Source organism: Salvelinus fontinalis, chromosome 10, assembly GCF_029448725.1.
Source record: "Salvelinus fontinalis isolate EN_2023a chromosome 10, ASM2944872v1, whole genome shotgun sequence".
Classification (NCBI taxonomy): domain Eukaryota; kingdom Metazoa; phylum Chordata; class Actinopteri; order Salmoniformes; family Salmonidae; genus Salvelinus; species Salvelinus fontinalis.
Genome location: NC_074674.1, coordinates 14,336,910 through 14,354,031, shown reverse-complemented (window position 1 = coordinate 14,354,031; position 17,122 = coordinate 14,336,910). Strand labels below are relative to the sequence as shown.

At 41.4% G+C, this 17,122-nt stretch overlaps 1 long non-coding RNA gene across 2 annotated transcripts in view; it reads left to right on the top strand.

Annotated features, from left to right (window-relative positions):
• The first annotated feature begins 1,676 nt into the window (after positions 1 to 1,676).
• Positions 1,677 to 17,122, top strand: part of LOC129863659 (uncharacterized) — a 33,322-nt gene continuing 17,876 nt past the window's right edge. The window contains exons 1-2 of one of the 2 annotated variants that reach the window (XR_008760997.1): positions 1,677 to 1,733; positions 1,910 to 1,994. This is a non-coding gene — a long non-coding RNA (uncharacterized LOC129863659). Of the gene's footprint in view, positions 1,995 to 17,122 lie in introns of both variants that reach the window. The other variant, XR_008760996.1, reaches the window with a different exon arrangement.

Genomic DNA, 17,122 nt, shown 5'->3' with positions numbered 1-17,122 from the left:
TATATTTATATTTAGAAAATCTTATTCCATTCCTTACTTAGATTTGTGTGTATTTGGTATTTGTTGTGGAATTGTTATTACTTGTTAGATATTGCTGCACTGTCGGAACTAGAAGAACAAGCATGTCGCTACAATCACAATAACATCTGCTAACCATGTTTATGTGACCATTAACATTTGATTTGATATAAATGTCACCCGAAAACAGCTTAGACAAATGCAAACGAAGCTACTTTGCTCTTATTCTGGCTTCACTTTTTGACGTGACTGTAAGTTAGCCGTAGTTGGCTAGCTATAACAAGCAAGAGATAAGAACATTGCCAGCCAGTATGGCAATGGAACAAAATGACTGAATGACTAGTACGTCTCTAGCAACGGAACCAATAGAACGAACGACCAGCTGGCTTGGTTAGCAACCCTTGATTTGTGTTGGGACTATAACTTGTGGAAGGATGATATAATATGAATAAATTCATCAAAATAACTTTTTTAATTAAAATATGTCAATCATTATTTGAATATGTTGGTAACCTGTTGTATAAAAGTGATAATGCCCTCGAAGCCGGTGTTTGGAGGATATATTGGCATGCTTTGCCTGCCCTCGACTTCATCTCGAGCCTAACAACACCAGTGCCAATATATCCTCCAAACAAAATCAAATTAAATTTGATTTGTCACATGCGCCGAATAAAACAGTTGCAGACATTACAGTGAATTGCTTACTTACAATCCCTTAACTAATAATGCTTTAAGAAGTTTTAAGAAAAAGTAGAAAATACAAGTAACAAATAATTAAAGAGCAGCAGTAAAATAAAAATAGCGAGGCTATATACAAGGGGTACCGGTACAGAGTGAATGTGCGGGGGCACCAGTTAGTCAAGCCAGTTAGTAATTGAGGTAATATGTACACTACCATCCAAAAGTTTGTGGTCACTTAGAATGTCCTTGTTTTTGAAAGAAAAGCACATTTTTTATCCATTAAAATAACATAAAATTGATCAGAAATACAGTGTAGACTTTGTTAATGTTGTAAATGACTATTGTAGCTGGAAACGGCAGATTTTTCTTTATGGAATATCTACATAGGTGTACAGAGGCCCATAATCAGCAACCTTCACTTCTGTGTTCCAATGGCACGTTGATTATGAGAGCTTGATCGTATTGTACCTATCAAGTGCCGGTAAAACCCATCCAATTTGTGGGAGGTGCTTCAGGAAGCATGGGGTGAAATCTCTAGAATGTCAGCGGTCTGCAAGGCTGTAATTGCTGCAAATGGAGGAATACTTTGACGAAAGCAAAGTTTGAAGGACACAATTATTATTTGAATTATAGGAAATTTCTAAGTGATCCCAAACTTTTGAACGGTAGTGTACATGTAGGTAGAGTTAAAGTGCCCTGCGTAGATAATATACAGAGCATAGCAGCAGCATTAAAGAAGGGTCTGGTAGAAACTAATTCACCTCCTCTCAATGGGCTGGGATTAGTGCCAGACACCCAAACAGTGACCCTGCCCAGCTCTGCAGCCTGTGAATGGGACTCATGCTTCAATGATCCCTGTTTCTGCCAATCGCATAGCCCCAGCCCACGGATTCTGGAGGCTCAGCCAATAGGGAGTGTTCATTCTGTTCACATGACTGAATTTGCGCCTTTCCATCAACTGGGTCATATATAGTTCATTTCAAGTGGGGCAGAGGAGGCTGGGTGGAAGCATGTTCAAAACGTTGTCTAGCCTGGTGAGTGAGTGAGAGAGAGAGAAACTCCCATTCCTCTCATTTCCAGTCCAACTTTTCACAAGAGCACATTTAATGGAAATCATCCTCTGCTCAATGTTGCTCGCTGCTGTGCTCCCTCTTTTTTTCATCCTATTTTCCCCTTTTTGTGTATTTCCGTTTATTTGATTTCTGGACAGATTACTCTCATTTCTCAAGCATGCCCCCCCCACCCCCATGTGACGCGGGGAGAAGCTCACAGGACATACTTCTCTCTTTGTTTAGGTAAGCAAAATAAATATAATTTTTTCCTCCTGTCTACTGTGTACAATGGTGATGTGCTGTGCTGTGACTAACTTACTCCCCTGAGCATGTTTCGATTTCCTTTTTCTCTCTCGCCGCTCTGTTCACTTCCACTTCTGCAGTGGTTGCTGTTTCATTTTAGACCAGCTTCATGTCCAGGTGTGCTTGTCGGTTCAAAGACCGTTTGGGGTTAAGATTCCATTCGAACAGAGAGGGTCTACTTCGTAATTAGTCGCTAGTCACTGGCGACAGGGTGAGGACGTTTATTGTCATCGCTACCGGCAAATCCGTTAGCACAGGTGGGTGGGTGGAGGGAGGGGGATTTTCCGGGAGAGAAAAGCAGTTTTTCTTTCCACGGAGAGTGTGTGGAGAAGGGGGTTGTCGGGGTGAGACTAGGGGAGTTGCGACGTGCCTGACGACGACGGGGGATGGAGAGGAGAGCCCGGCCTTGAGGAAAAAGAAGGGGTCGTGATTGTGGAGTGAGGACCTGGGATACACATTGGACAAAATCAGAAGGCCCGGTCCCACTGCTAGGGACTGGATAAGACAGGAAAGCTAACTGCTGGGGGGAGAGAGACCAAGGGTCACGGAAGCTGGGGTGAGGGAAGAGAGGCCCTGGTTGCAGAGGTGCTTATATGCAGCTTTCGACTGACCGGCTTTTATTTACTCTCTCTCAATTTTTTCCACGATGGAAAAGAAAGTGGCCGGATGGCAACATGGCAAAATACAAGGAGAGATTTCGTCCCAAAAAAGACGAGGGGAAAGAAATGCAGCAATTATGAAAGGACGGAGAGCGGGTTGAGGTTTTTTCAGGGAGGTGGGGGTAGGAGGGGGTGTTGGAATGTGTTGAGTGACAGGAAATGCTTTGTCTGACCTTTTGTGTTTTTTCTCCAAAGCTAAAAGAGGCAATGACAACAATATTTGCTTCTAAATATAAACCTTCAGGGCAGCAAGTGTCAACGTTAAACAAGCTACTATCCCCATTCAAGTGATTTTTAAGTGGGAGATCAAACCGCATTTATCCATAAGACGGAAGTCAAATCCAATATTCACATATCTCAAAAATCTAAATTCTTTAAATAACTGTATCGGTCAACTTGGGTTAAGAGGAAGCTGGGAAGCAATATGACATAAATCTCTTGCGGTTTCTGCTCAAATGTGATTCAAGTCTGGACACCGGTAGCTAAAATAGAAACATTGCCTGGGGCAAAGTGAAGGATAGTACAGGATAAATCAGAACAGTCAGAGTCAGACAATGTTGCAGTTGCATAGAAACTCAGTTAGTGCTACCACTGCTCAAGGTTTTTTTTTCTCACACACGTTCAGTAAAGCGATGTTGGCAAGTACCCGCTGATATTTGTGTAAACTAGTTGATGACCAGTAGGACCAGTAGCAGTGCGTGGGTAAAATCACTGAGGAAGCCAAGCCAGTAAAAAAGCCATATTACAACCTATGTTGGGATAATTGTGTTGTTTGCTCTATAACCATTAGTACATACGCCACCGTGACGTACAGTAAGGCTGTGCCAACAAAAAGACAAGTCACATAGTGGCGGAATATATTTGTTTCGTTACAAAATAGGAAAGCAACATCTGTCCAGTGAAGTCCACAAAGCAAACAGTTATTTCACCTGCAGCATGGTCAAGCATGTTAGTGTTTTCAACAGTTTACTAAACGACTACAGATTTAGAACCACGGAGTTACCGCAAGTCAGCACAACGACAACAGGAGCACTGCCTCCACTATTCCAGCCCCGTTTCAACTTAAACATTTAAACATCAAATCAACTAGGCTATATATGCTTCGTTTAAAACACTGAAAACAAACTTAAAGATAATCAAAACAATTTAGTCCAATCAATGTCGCTAAATGTCATGTGGCTGTCCATAGTACTGATTTCTGTGTGTGTGTGCAAGTAAAACACAAAATGTTGACTCACCCTACTTGAAGTCTAGTGGCCAATGCCACCCTCCTGTCTTTGAGGTCTATGGCTCTCTCATACAGTACACTTTTAGGTTTTATGTTGTCATAGGCTACCTAGCTAAAATGCTTGCTAGCCTGACTTCCTCGCATGGGCAACAATGAACCAGCCAAGTTAGCTACCTAATGTGAGACTACTAGACTACATCTAGGCTACATATTGAACTTCAGTCGTCTCAGGCCATTGGCACAACATATTCATTTATTGTAAGATCAGAATCGGTGTCATAATCATTGGCCTGTACAGAGTATTAAGTAAAAACCTCAAGTCCAAATCCCCATCTCCATCCATGGTTTAGGAAAAGGTTGATTTAGCAAGCTAGCTACTGCAGGACATCAACACAAGCAGACCAGAAACAGACACCTTTTTCAGAAAATTATATTTTGCAAGGAAGAGATTTGATTGGTCTGAAGCCAAATCCAAACTGGCCTCCCTTGGGTGGTGTTTTGCTGCACCGGGACAGCCCACAGTTGAGCTCAGCTCAACGCTGATTGGCTAATTATCTCTAATTATTTATTATCTAATTAATTATTTCTAATGTTTTTTAGCAATTAAATGCTACGGCGGCAAGTTGTTATACTCTTTTGGTCCAGACAGCATCAGATACAGTGCATTCGGAAAGTATTCAGACCCCTTGATTTTTCCCACATTTTGTTACTTTACAGTCTTATTCTAAAATTGATTAAATACATTTTTCCTTCATAAATCTACACACAATACCCCATAATGACAAAGCCAAAACAGGTTTTTAGACATTTTTTCTCCCCAAAAAATGAAATACCTTATTTACCTAACCTGTTGGGGATGGGGGCGCTGTTTAGACTATTTATGCTAATTTGGCTAATTTTTTAAACGGCTTCCCACAAAATCCTTGATCGTACAATATGCATATTATTATTATTATTGGATAGAAAACAGTCTATAGTTTCTATAGGAGTTGAAATTTTGTCTCTAAGTGGAACAGAGCCCATTCTACAGCAATTTCCCTGACATGGAGTCAGATTTGAGAAATGTTGGCCACTCTTCTGAAGTCAGTTAAAAGGGCACTGTCATTGCTATGACTATACGGACACTTCTTACGTCTTCCCCTGGATGCCTTTACGTGATGACGATTCCAATGGGGTTGATTGCGCGTTCACAGGCCCTACAAATGAAAAAACCCTGAAGCTAGTCATTCTTTTGGAGCTGCGTCATGAGCCTAGAGGACACCGGCGCGCACCTGTTCCAAGCGTTAGTTTAGCCTGTTATATTTCTCCGGTCATCTTTTCACTCGTTATAGGAGTTAAAAACATCATAAGGTAGTTAATTTAAAGCGTTTTATAGCAATTTATATCCGTTTAGTGCGATTTTGGGACATTTATTTTTGCAACGATGTGAAAAGTTGGGCACGCTTTTCAGTTCATCCCGAACGCAGTTGACATTTCCACATGGCAAGAGGACAGCTTTCCACCAAAAGACGATTTCTCCCAAGAAAGGATCCTTTGCCCAAGATACTGATGGAAGAACAGCTCAAGGTAGGACATTTTTATTATGATAAATCGTGTTTCTGTCGAAACATTTTAGTGGCTTAGGACGCCATGTTTTTTGACGTAGCTTCGCTTGGCGCAAACTGTATTGAAAAGTAAGGATAAATTAAAAAATGTAATAACGCAATTGTATTAAGAATTAAATTGTCTATCAATCCCTGTCCACCCTATATTTTTTAGTCACGTTTATGAGTATTTATGTATAAGAGTAGATCACTGTCTAAGTGGCGCAAGGACTTTTTCTTTACCAGCTTGTCTACATTTCACATTGTCTAACCATGATTTTGGTGGCTAAATATAAACATTTTCGATCAAACTGTATATGCATGTTGTAATGTGATGTTACAGGAGTGTCATCGGAAGAATTCTGAGAAGGTTAGTGAAAAAATTAATATCTTTTGGCGATGTTGACTTTTATCGCTCACTTTGGCTAGAATCAATGCTGGGCTGCTAATTGCTATGTGCTAAGCTAATATAACGATTTATTGTGTTTTCGCTGTAAGACACTTAGAAAATCTGAAATATTGTCTGTATTCACAGGATCTGTGTCTTTCGATTCGTGTATGCTGTGTATTTTTACGAAATGTTTGATGATTAGTAGTTAGGTAAACACGTTGCTCATTGTAATTATTCTAGTCCATTTGTGACGGTGGGTGCAATTGTAAACTATGCCATCTACCTGAAATATGCACTTTTTTCTAACAAAACCTATCCCATACCATAAATATGTTATCAGACTGTCATCTAATGAGTTTTTTTGTTGGTTAGGGGCTATAAATATCTTAGTTTAGCCGAATTGGTGATGGCTACTGGTGTTGGTGGACAAATAAAAGATGGTGGATTATGCTAATGTGTTTTTAGGTAATAGATGTACATCTTTACATATTGTGTCTTCCCTGTAAAACATTTTAAAAATCGGAAATGTTGACTGGATTCACAAGATCTGTGTCTTTCATTAGCTGTATTGGACTTTAATGTGTGAAAGTTAAATATTTTTAAAAAATATTTTTTTTGAATTTCGCGGCACTGGTTTTTCAGTGGGGGGGGGGGGGTTGTGCCGCTAGCGCCACGCTGATCCTAGAAATATATACCTTATTTACCTAAGTATTCAGACCTGTTGCTATGAGACTCAGAATTGAGCTCAGATGCATCCTGTTTCCATAGATCATCCTTGAGATGATGGTAAATTCCCTTGGTAAATTCAATTGATTAAACAGGATTTGGAAAGGCACACACCTGTCTATATAAGGTCCCACAGTTGACAGTGCATGAATAAGGGTGTAACGTAACAAAACGTGGAAAAAGTCAAGGGGTCTGAATACTTTCCGAATTCACTGTAAGGTCCCAAAAGTTGATAGTGCATGTCAGAGCAAAAACCGAGCCATGAGGTCGAAGGAATTGTCCGTAGAGCTCCGAGACAGGATTGTATCGAGGCACAGACCCGGGGAAGGGTACCAAAACAATTCTGCAGCATTGAAGGTCTTCAAGAACATAGTGGTCTCCATCATTCTTAAATGGAAGAAGTTTGGAACCACCAAGACTCTTCCTAGAGCTGGCCGCCTGGCAAAACTGAGCAATCGGAGGAGAAGGGCACCCGTCTCTGCAGCACTCCACCAATCAGGCCTTTATGCTAGAGTGGCCAAACGGAAGCAACTCCCCAGTAACAGGCACATGACAGCCCACTTGGAGTTTGCCAAAAGGCACCTAAAGACTCTCAGACCATGAGAAACAAGATTCTCTGGTCTGATGAAACCAAGATTGAACACTTTGTCTTGAATGCCAAGCTTCACGTCTGGAGGAACCCTGGCACCATCCCTACGGTGAAGCATGGTGGTGGCAGCATAACGCTGTGGGGATGTTTTTCAGTGGCAGGGACTGGGAGACTAGTCAGAATCAAGAGAAAAATGAACGGAGCAAAGTACAGAGATCCTTGATGAAAACCTTCTCCAGAGCGCTGAGGGCCTCAGACTGGAGCGAAGGTTCACCTTCCAACAGTACAATGACCCTAAACACACAGCCAAGACAACACAGTAGTGGCTTCGGGACAAGTCTCTGAATATCCTTGAGTGGCCCAGCCCAGACTTGAACCTGAACTCTCTCTCTGGAGAGATCTGAAAATAGCTGTGCAGTGATGCTCCCCATCCAACCTGACAGAGCTTGAGAGGATCTGCAGAGAAGAATGGGAGAAACTCCCCAAATACAAGTTTGTAGCGTCATACCCAAGAAGACACAAATCTGTAATCGCTGCCAAAGGTGCTTCAACAAAGTACTGAGTAAATTGTCTGAATACTTATGTAAATGTGATATTTCCGGGGGGTTTTCTAAATTTGCAAAAATGTCTAAAAACTTGTTTTTGCTTTGTCATTATGGGGTACTGTGTGTAGATTGATGAGGGGGAAAAACAATTTAATCAATTTATAATAAGGCTGTAACGTAACCAAATTTGGAAAGTATGTATATGGGCTACACATACTGAGAGAGAGGGGCGCTGTTTCCCTTGCTTGGATGATTTCTCCGGTGAGATTCAGCCACTTGCGAATTGACGGAAATTAAGAAAACACAGAGAGAGAGGAAAGATTAATTATTTTATCATTTTTATGTATTTAACTTCTCTGGGATATGTGGGACGGTAGCATCCCACTTGGCCAAAAGCCAGAAAAATGTAGCGCGCCAAATTCAAATATATTACTATAAAAATGTATCTTTGAAAATGTATCTATGAAAGACACCAAATTAAAGCTACACATGTTGTGAATCCAGCCAACATGTCTGATTTCAAAAAGGATTTACGGCGAAAGCACACCAAACGATTATGTTAGCTCAGTACACAGCCACAGAAAAACACAGCCATTTTCCCAGCAAAAGATAGTAGTCACAAAAAGCAGAAATAGAGATAAAATGAATCACTAACCTTTGATGATCTTCATCAGATGACACTCATAGGACATCATGTTACACAATACATTTGTTTTGTTCTATAATGTGCATATTTATATCCAGAAATGCCTCCAAAATATCCGGAGAAATTGCAGAGAGCCACGTCAAATAACAGAAATACTCATCATAAACTTTGATGAAAGATACATGTTTTACATATAATTAAAGATACACTTGTTCTTAATGCAACCGCTGTATCAGATTTAAAAAAAACTTTACGTAAAAAGCACACCATGCAATAATCTGAGACGGCGCTAAAAAATAACAACATTTCTCCGCCATGTTGGAGTCAACAGAAATACGAAATGACATCATAAATATTCCCTTACCTTTGATCATCTTCATCAGAATGCACTCCCAGGAATCCTAGTTTAATCCTAGTTTAACAATAAATCGTTGTTTTGTTCGATAATGTCCATTACTTATGTCTAAGTAGCTACTTTTGCTAGCATGTTTAGTCCACTGCTCGCGCAGATGCAGGCAAACTCGGACGAAAACTTCAAAAAGTTATATAACAGGTCAAATAAACTGGTGAAACTAAGTAGCAAATCAATCTTCAGGATGTTGTTATCATATATATCCAATAACGTTCCAACCGGAGCATTCTCCGTCTGTCTGTAGAAGTTATGGAACGCAAGGCGATATCATGAGGAAAGCGCGTGACCAGGAACTGGCAATCTGCCAGACCACTTTCTCATTCTCATTCCCCCTCTCATCCGGCCCCACAACACAGTATAAACTTAATTCAACATTCTACAGACTGTTGACATCTAGTGGAAGGCGTAGGAAGTGCAAACAGTTGAACAATGACCAGTCTCAGAATTCTCACTTCCTGTTTGGATTTTTTCTCAGGTTTTTGCCTGCCATATGAGTTCTGTTATACTCATCATTCAAACAGTTTTAGAAACTTCACAGTGTTTTATATCCAATAGTAATAATAATATGCATATATTAGCATCTGGGACAGAGTAGGAGGCAGTTCACTATGGGCACGCAATTCATCCAAAAGTGAAAATGCTGCCCCCTATCATAAAGAAGTTAATGGTCAAGTATGTGGGGAAGCCTGGCTTCTCTTGGCATCCATGAATACACACCACTGTTGATGACAGGGCCAACAGTGGGGGCAACCAGCCAGACAGCAAACTAGGAGCAAGAATTTTGCTTTTTTTTCTCTCTACTTTATGAGGGATGTAGAGGAGGGCAGCGGTTTGTTTAAGCTGCCCTTACGGCCTGAGGGACACCTTCACTTTGTTCACATGCAGCCATTAAAATGTCCTAGTGCCTTAGCTATCGTCTACCCCTCCTCCCTCTGGTGTCTGTCCGTCCTCCTGCCTCTCCCAGCCTCTACCTGGATTTGAATAGAAGCCAGACAGGCAATTCACTGGGCTCAGTCGCCATTCAAATACGCTGGCCAGACAATGGGGATCAGTTAGCACCCAGTCCTAAAACCAACCCCCTTCCCCCAACCAAGAGTGGAGCTGCCCCGAGCAGGAGAAAAAGAGGGAGGGAGAAAAGAGGGGTTGCGATTTAGAGGGTTAGTGTACAGAGGGTGGGTGTTTTTTGGAGGAAGGGGGGTCAGGATTTGAGAGGGTGGTAGCAGTGGACAGGAAATGTCTGCCTTTGATAAACCCCTTACAGATTGGCACTCCCCAAAAGGAGCGAGCAATTTAAAAAAATATATATATATTTCACCTTTATTTAACCAGGTAGGCTAGTTGAGAACAAGTTCTCATTTGCAACTGCGACCTGGCCAAGATAAAGCATAGCAGTGTGAACAGACAACAACACAGAGTTACACATGGAGTAAACAATAAACAAGTCAATAACATGGTAGAAAAAAAGAGAATCTATATACAATGTGTGCAAAAGGCATGAGGTAGGCAATAAATTGAATAAATACAATTTAGCAGATTAACACTGGAGTGATAAATCATCAGATGATCATGTGCAAGTAGAGATACTGGTGTGCAAAAGAGCAGAAAAGTAAATAAATAAAAGCAGTATGGGGGGTGAGGTAGGTAAATTGGGTGGGCTATATACCGATGGACTATGTACAGCTGCAGCGATCGGTTAGCTGCTTGGATAGCAGATGTTTAAAGTTGTTGAGGGAGATAAAAGTCTCCAACTTCAGAGATTTTTGCAATTTGTTCCAGTCGCAGGCAGCAGAGAACTGGAAGGAAAGGCGTCCAAATGAGGTTTTGGCTTTAGGGATGATCAGTGAGATACACCTGCTGGAGCGCGTGCTACGGGTGGGTGTAGCCATCGTGACCAGTGAACTGAGATAAGGCGGCACTTTACCTAGCATATTCTTGTAGATGACCTGGAGCCAGTGGGTCTGACGACGAACATGTAGCGAGGGCCAGCCGACTAGGGCATACAGGTCGCAGTGGTGGGTCGTATAAGGTGCTTTAGTAACAAAACGGATGGCACTGTGATAAACTGCATCCAGTTTGCTGAGTAGAGCATTGGAAGCTATTTTTTAGATGACATCGCCGAAGTCGAGGATCGGTAGGATAGTCAGTTTTACTAGGGTAAGTTTGGCGGCGTGAGTGAAGGAGGCTTTGTTGCGAAATAGAAAGCCGACTCTAGATTTGATTTTGGATTGGAGATGTTTGATATGAGTCTGGAAGGAGAGTTTGCAGTCTAGCCAGACACCTAGGTACTTGTAGATGTCCACATATTCTAGGTCGGAACCGTCCAGGGTGGTGATGCTAGTCGGGCGTGCCATGGCAACATTCCGTCTGAACCTTCCACCTGGGGGCCCTTTCTCAGCCAATTTGGTGCAGTAAAAAAAATGTGTGAGGAGAGAGAGCGAGAGAACGAGGGATAGAGGGAAGAGAGAAACGACATCAAGCCCCAGAACCTACCTTCCACTTCTTCTGCCAATGACACGGTTGTTAAAGAAGTCAGGTGCCACAAAAACAAACACTCGGAAGGGGGTTAATTTATGCCACCCCTCCTTCTTTCCAAGGTCCTCTCTCTCTCTCTCCTATGTCTCGCCATGCATCTGCATTCCTCCCGGCAGTTCCTCTTTTCATCTTTTTTTATCCCTCCATCTCTCCCCCTCTTTCAGAGAGGAACCGCAGACATGCTTGACACAGACTTTAGGGAGAACGCTTGAGTCGTAATCTCTAGAACATACATCAACAACAAAGGAAAAGAACAACCACAAGAGAGTAAATGAGGTAAAAAAAAAACAGCCCCCCCCCCCCAAAAAAATCTGCAACATCTTATCTCGCACTATTGACCCCCTTCATCTAGCTAGCAGCTACACTCCAACCCGCTAGGCTAAGCGTGGTCGGGAATGTAGGGAGCGAGTAAAAGTAGACGTTGTTTACGTTTCCGAGACAAGGGCCCAACCTTGTCAAAGCCCTTAATTGTAACTTTCTTCTGCAGTGGAGGGAATTGAGCCGCCTCGCCAAGGCACAATCTTAAAACTGCTCCCTGTCAGCGTAGTTCTGCATCGCTGTTTATAGACAAAGACATTCGTGAGTGTGTGTGTGTGTGTTTCGGGTTCGCTGTGGTCACCTGTGCTGTTCTGTCCTTTGCTTTGTGACCCCCTTTACCTCCCATGGTGCCTTTGGGCAAGACAGGTTTGAAGTGTTGAATGGACGGGCATCTGCTTGGACTTCCACATGGAAGATGTGGAAAATGTGTGTGTGTGTGTGTCTTGGAGGCCACCTTGGCAAGGCAGGGAAGCATTGTGTTGTCAGTTTTTCACTTTAAGGCCTACTACCTGTGAGGATGGATATATAGTTAGCTAGCACTGACTAATACAGAGTGTTGTGTGATATACCGTGGGGCGGAGTGTGACTTTGGGTAAATGCTTGTATGTGTGTGAAAGAGTGCACGTGTGTGTTAGAGGGTATGCGTGTGAATGGGAAGGGAGAGGGATTGAGCATATGTGTGTCAATCTGCGAACATACTATACAGTCAGGAGCATCCATTATAGCTGACAACCAACTGTTTGTTTTTAGCATCCTCACAGCTTTCCAAACCTTTATGCTCCCCTTAAAATGTATTACATTAAGGCATTTTGACTGTTACGATAGCTGCCGTTTCATGTGTGTGATGTTTGTTTTTAATGATTAAGAGTAACAGATTGACAATGTCAGTGGCGTGTGTGTGTGTGATTAAGAGTAACATATTGTGTGTGTGTATGTATGTGTGTGAGTGTGTGTGTTTATGTTTGGAGGGGATGTGTGCTAGGTGACATGGCAGGAGAGGCTGTAGTATGCAAAGCTGTTTCCACATGCCCAGAGAGAAGCCCATTCTAGTCTCGTTCAGTGACTCAAAGCATTCCTGAGCACTATAATAACTACAGCCGCACTGCAAAGCAAACAAAACGCTAAATACAAAAGCTAAAAATAGGGCCCGGACGGGAATACTCATGATTAAGAGAGGCGACAGGTTCTCAGAAGATTAAATTGAGTTTTTAGCAAATTTGCGGGGGAAATGGATGTCTGGACAAAATATAGCCTGTTGAGTTCTAAAGTGAAAGTGATATACCTCTTCAGTAAAAATGTATTTGAATAAATAAGGAAAAATGGCAGCATGAAACTGATTAACACAATGAAGCAAAGATGGAGGGGAAGCGAATCTTGTTTTACATAAGGGTGGAAATTATTTTGACACAAAAGAAAAGGCTGTGTTCTCGTCCTGTACTGGAAAAAATGTGAAAAGGAACACGCAGTTAACACTTAATCACGGAGTACAGTTTTGGCAGGATTCTACACTAACTTTTTCCAAAGGAGGCGACAACTTTTTCAGTTGGTGGCACCAACACATGAATTGGTAGCACCGTTTTTTTTAAATATAAAAAACAATTGAATTTATAATGACGAGGCGTGTTTCCCATAATGTGCCTGCATTCCATACAGAACCAGGCTAATAGTGACACGCCATGTTTTAAATTACATACCCTTGTATTCTTACATTGATTTGAATTGATTTACTGTAACAGCAAAGAAAAGAGACTATTAAAATAAAGTGTAAAATGTACTTATTGCATATTTCATAGTGCCATTCATATTGCCATAAGACCCCTAGAGAGCAGAATTTGAAAAATACAATACTTGATACCAACACAGCAAAAAGGACTGTGATTTCTCCCAGGTTTTCGCTCATGATATCATACATTTGAATAGAAAAACAACTACATTTGATGCTTAAACCACATCAGGGGACCATTTTTGAGATCTGGGAAAAATCGGAGACATTTTATTTTTTTGTGTAGTTACCTTTTAATTTAGGTGTGCACCAGCAAGACAGTTTGTCATCAGTTTCAAGGATATGAAAAGCTGAGAATATAACTAAACACATTTCTGATAAGACTTCAATTCGTCTTGGGTGCATATTTTTATGTGATTGAAATACTGTCTGCTTGCACAAGTGTTAAAGAGAATACACAACACGCGCATTCGCATTTTCTCCGGAGATACTGAAATAAATATATCATATTTCTCAACTCCTGTTACTGGGACAAAATTAAAGTTTGTTGTATAATTTCACAGCCAGCGCAGTGGTCTAAGGCACTGCATCGCAGTGCTAGCTGTGTGACTAGAGATTCTGGGTTTGAGTCCAGACTCTGTCGCAACCGGCCGCGACCCGGGAAACCCATGGAGCGGCGCACGATTGAACCAGCGTCCCATCGCGCGCTAACGACTCCTGTGTCAGGCCCAGGCGCAGTGCACCCACAGTGTTTCCTCTGACACATTGGTGTGTCTGGCTTCCACATTGTGTCAAGAAGCAGTGCGGCTTGGTTTGGTTGTGTTTCGGAGGACGCACGGCTCTCAACCTTCGCCTCTCCTGAGTTCGTACTGGAGTTGCAGCGATGAGACAAGACTGTAACTACCAATTGGATACCACGAAATTGGGGAGAAAAAGGGGTAAAAAAAAAGCCTAATTCTGCAGGAGTTTATATTTTATTATGCTACATGTGGGACGTTATAGGCCTACATTCATTGTCCATATTTCAGTTACTATTCAATTTAACCCATACTTAAATTAGGAATATTTTGTTTATTCATGGATACAGGCAGGTGCACGTAAACAGGTTATTCCGAATAAGACCTTAAGTGGGATATGAGTTACTATCCGAAATACTGTGCGAGTGTACATGGGGTCATTGGTAGTAGTCAGCCTCGCCATTAGAGATGTTGAAGAGTTATTAGGGGGATATTGCATCATGTTTTAAAAATGAGAAAGCGACCAAAAATGGACGGTATAGAAAACCAAGTTGAAGCCAACATTCGATGTTGTCTTGTTCATAATAACTAGCTTAGAAGTGAGAATGAATAGAAAGGGTGTCTCCATTCAAGTCAATGATGGCATAATGCATGGACTGGCAGCCATTTTGAGTGTACCTATGTCATGAAGTAAAAGCAGGAATTGTACCCTTATCTGTGCTGTGATTTGTTGAGTCAACTCAGCTGACATTACAAAAATTACATTCCACTAAATTAGCTGCATCAGTTAGCATCATTTGAATGAACATTCTACATTACCATGGCAATCCAGCATCAGTTGATAGAACATTCCATAATACCATGGAAATGGTTGAACCACAATACCAGGCAGCCATTGCGAGTGTACCCATGAGTTTACCAGTGAATCGCCAGGGTTAGAGCTTCCAAGCCCGAACTATTCATTGTTATTTATATGGCAACTAGCGCATGACTCTTCAATTGAAATGGTGGGAAACAAACGAAAGCGGCTACATCTCTCATAAAAACTGATCAGAAATGACATCACAGAATAATTATATTGGAGCAGCAGAACGTATACATTGGCTACCATAACTTCAATGGCTTTTCAAGGACCAAATAGCCTAGAGGACATTTTCAAGGTAGGCTATTCCATGATGAGTGAATTGCTCATCGCAACTATTTAACCAAGACTTTTAACTTTTTAAATACCTGCTTTGCATACCCATTCTTGCCTTAACATTAACTAGTAGATATCATAACTTAGAACATCTTTTGGTTTTCGGGCGAGCTGCTCCACGCAACAACTGGATGTTTGAGAGCTGCAGGCTTTTCTGACAGATTATCTGTGTACAATGTGCGTGTGATAGATAATCGGACATAACGGACAAACAACTTCGGGAATTAATCATTTTTTAATCAATTATATAGCCTAGATTAAAAATGGCATTATTACAATACTGTTTTCACTGGCCCAAGCGAGCCACTGACCGGGATGATCGACAGGCCCTGGGGGTGGGCTACCCTGTATGTCGAGCCCTGACACACACAGACAGGGGCACTCCCGTGCCGTTGTTGCCTCTTCAGAAAGTTGGTATATTTTTGGTCAATTGCACATTACTGTTTGAATAAATCATAATAGTTTTTGGTTCCAATTGCTTTAAAAAAAAAAAAAACGCTATGCCAAGTCAAAAAGTCGCCAGTGCGACTGTTTTGGTCACAGTAACGAACCCTCTTCTGGATTTGATTAAGTTAAATATGAATTTGGGAGATGTTGACAGCGTGTCAAATCCACATTTTTTCTGTCTCTCTGGAACAGACGGGCATCTGGCTCATTGTCGCCATTGTGTTGTCCATGTAATTACGTGCAACCATTTTGTTGTAGCGTGGCTAATCTCTGTGACACCTAGTTCAATGGAGCATTTTCATACAGACATGAGAAATGAACAGACGGCATTATCTCAATTTTGGTTTTTCTAACGAGTATTATCTAACCGCAGCAATTTAATCAAACCCCAAATTAATGAATTATCAATAAATATTTAAATCAATAGATATTGATCTTCCAGGACTACTGTTACAATGTGTTAATTTAAATGATTGCTATTATATATACTTCAACCACCACATACAGTATTCAGACCCCTTGACTTTTTCCACATTTTGTAACATTACAGCCTGAGGAGATTCCACCCAAATTGGGGTACATATATTACCACTGGTGGAAATATGTCTTTGTCTGTTCAGCTGTTCGATCCTTTGGGTGAATAAACTTTGTTGGAACTTTTATAGTGTCCATACATTTCTTACTCAGATATTTAGAACCTAACACTTCGGAAAGTATTCAGGCCCTTGGACTTTTTCCACATTTTGTTACATTACAGCCTTATTCTAAAATTAAATAAAAATCCTCAGCAATCTACACAAAATACTGCATAATGACAAATTGAAAACAGGTTTTTAAAAATGTTAGCAAATCTATTAAAATAAATAACGGAAATACCTTATACATCAATATTCAGACACTTTGCTATGAGACTCGAAATTGAGCTCAGGTGCACCCTGTTTCCATTGATCTTCCTTGAGATGTTTCTACAACTTGATTGGTACATTCCTGTGGTACATTCAAATTGATGTGGTACAATTCAATTGATTAAACATGATTTGGAAAGGCACACAACCTGTCTATATAAGGTCCCACAGTTGACAGTGCATGTCAGAGCAAAAACCAAGCCATGAGGTTGATGGAATTGTCCGTAAATCTCTGAGACAGGATTGTGTCGAGGCACAGATCTGGGGAAGGGTACCAAAAAAAATCTGCAACATTGAAGGTCCCCAAGAACAGAGTGGCCTCCATCCATCATTCTTAAATGGAAGAAATTTGGAACCACCAAGACCCTTCCTAGAGCTGGCCGCCCGGCCAAGCTGAGAAATTGGGGGAGAAGGGCCTTGGTCAGGGAG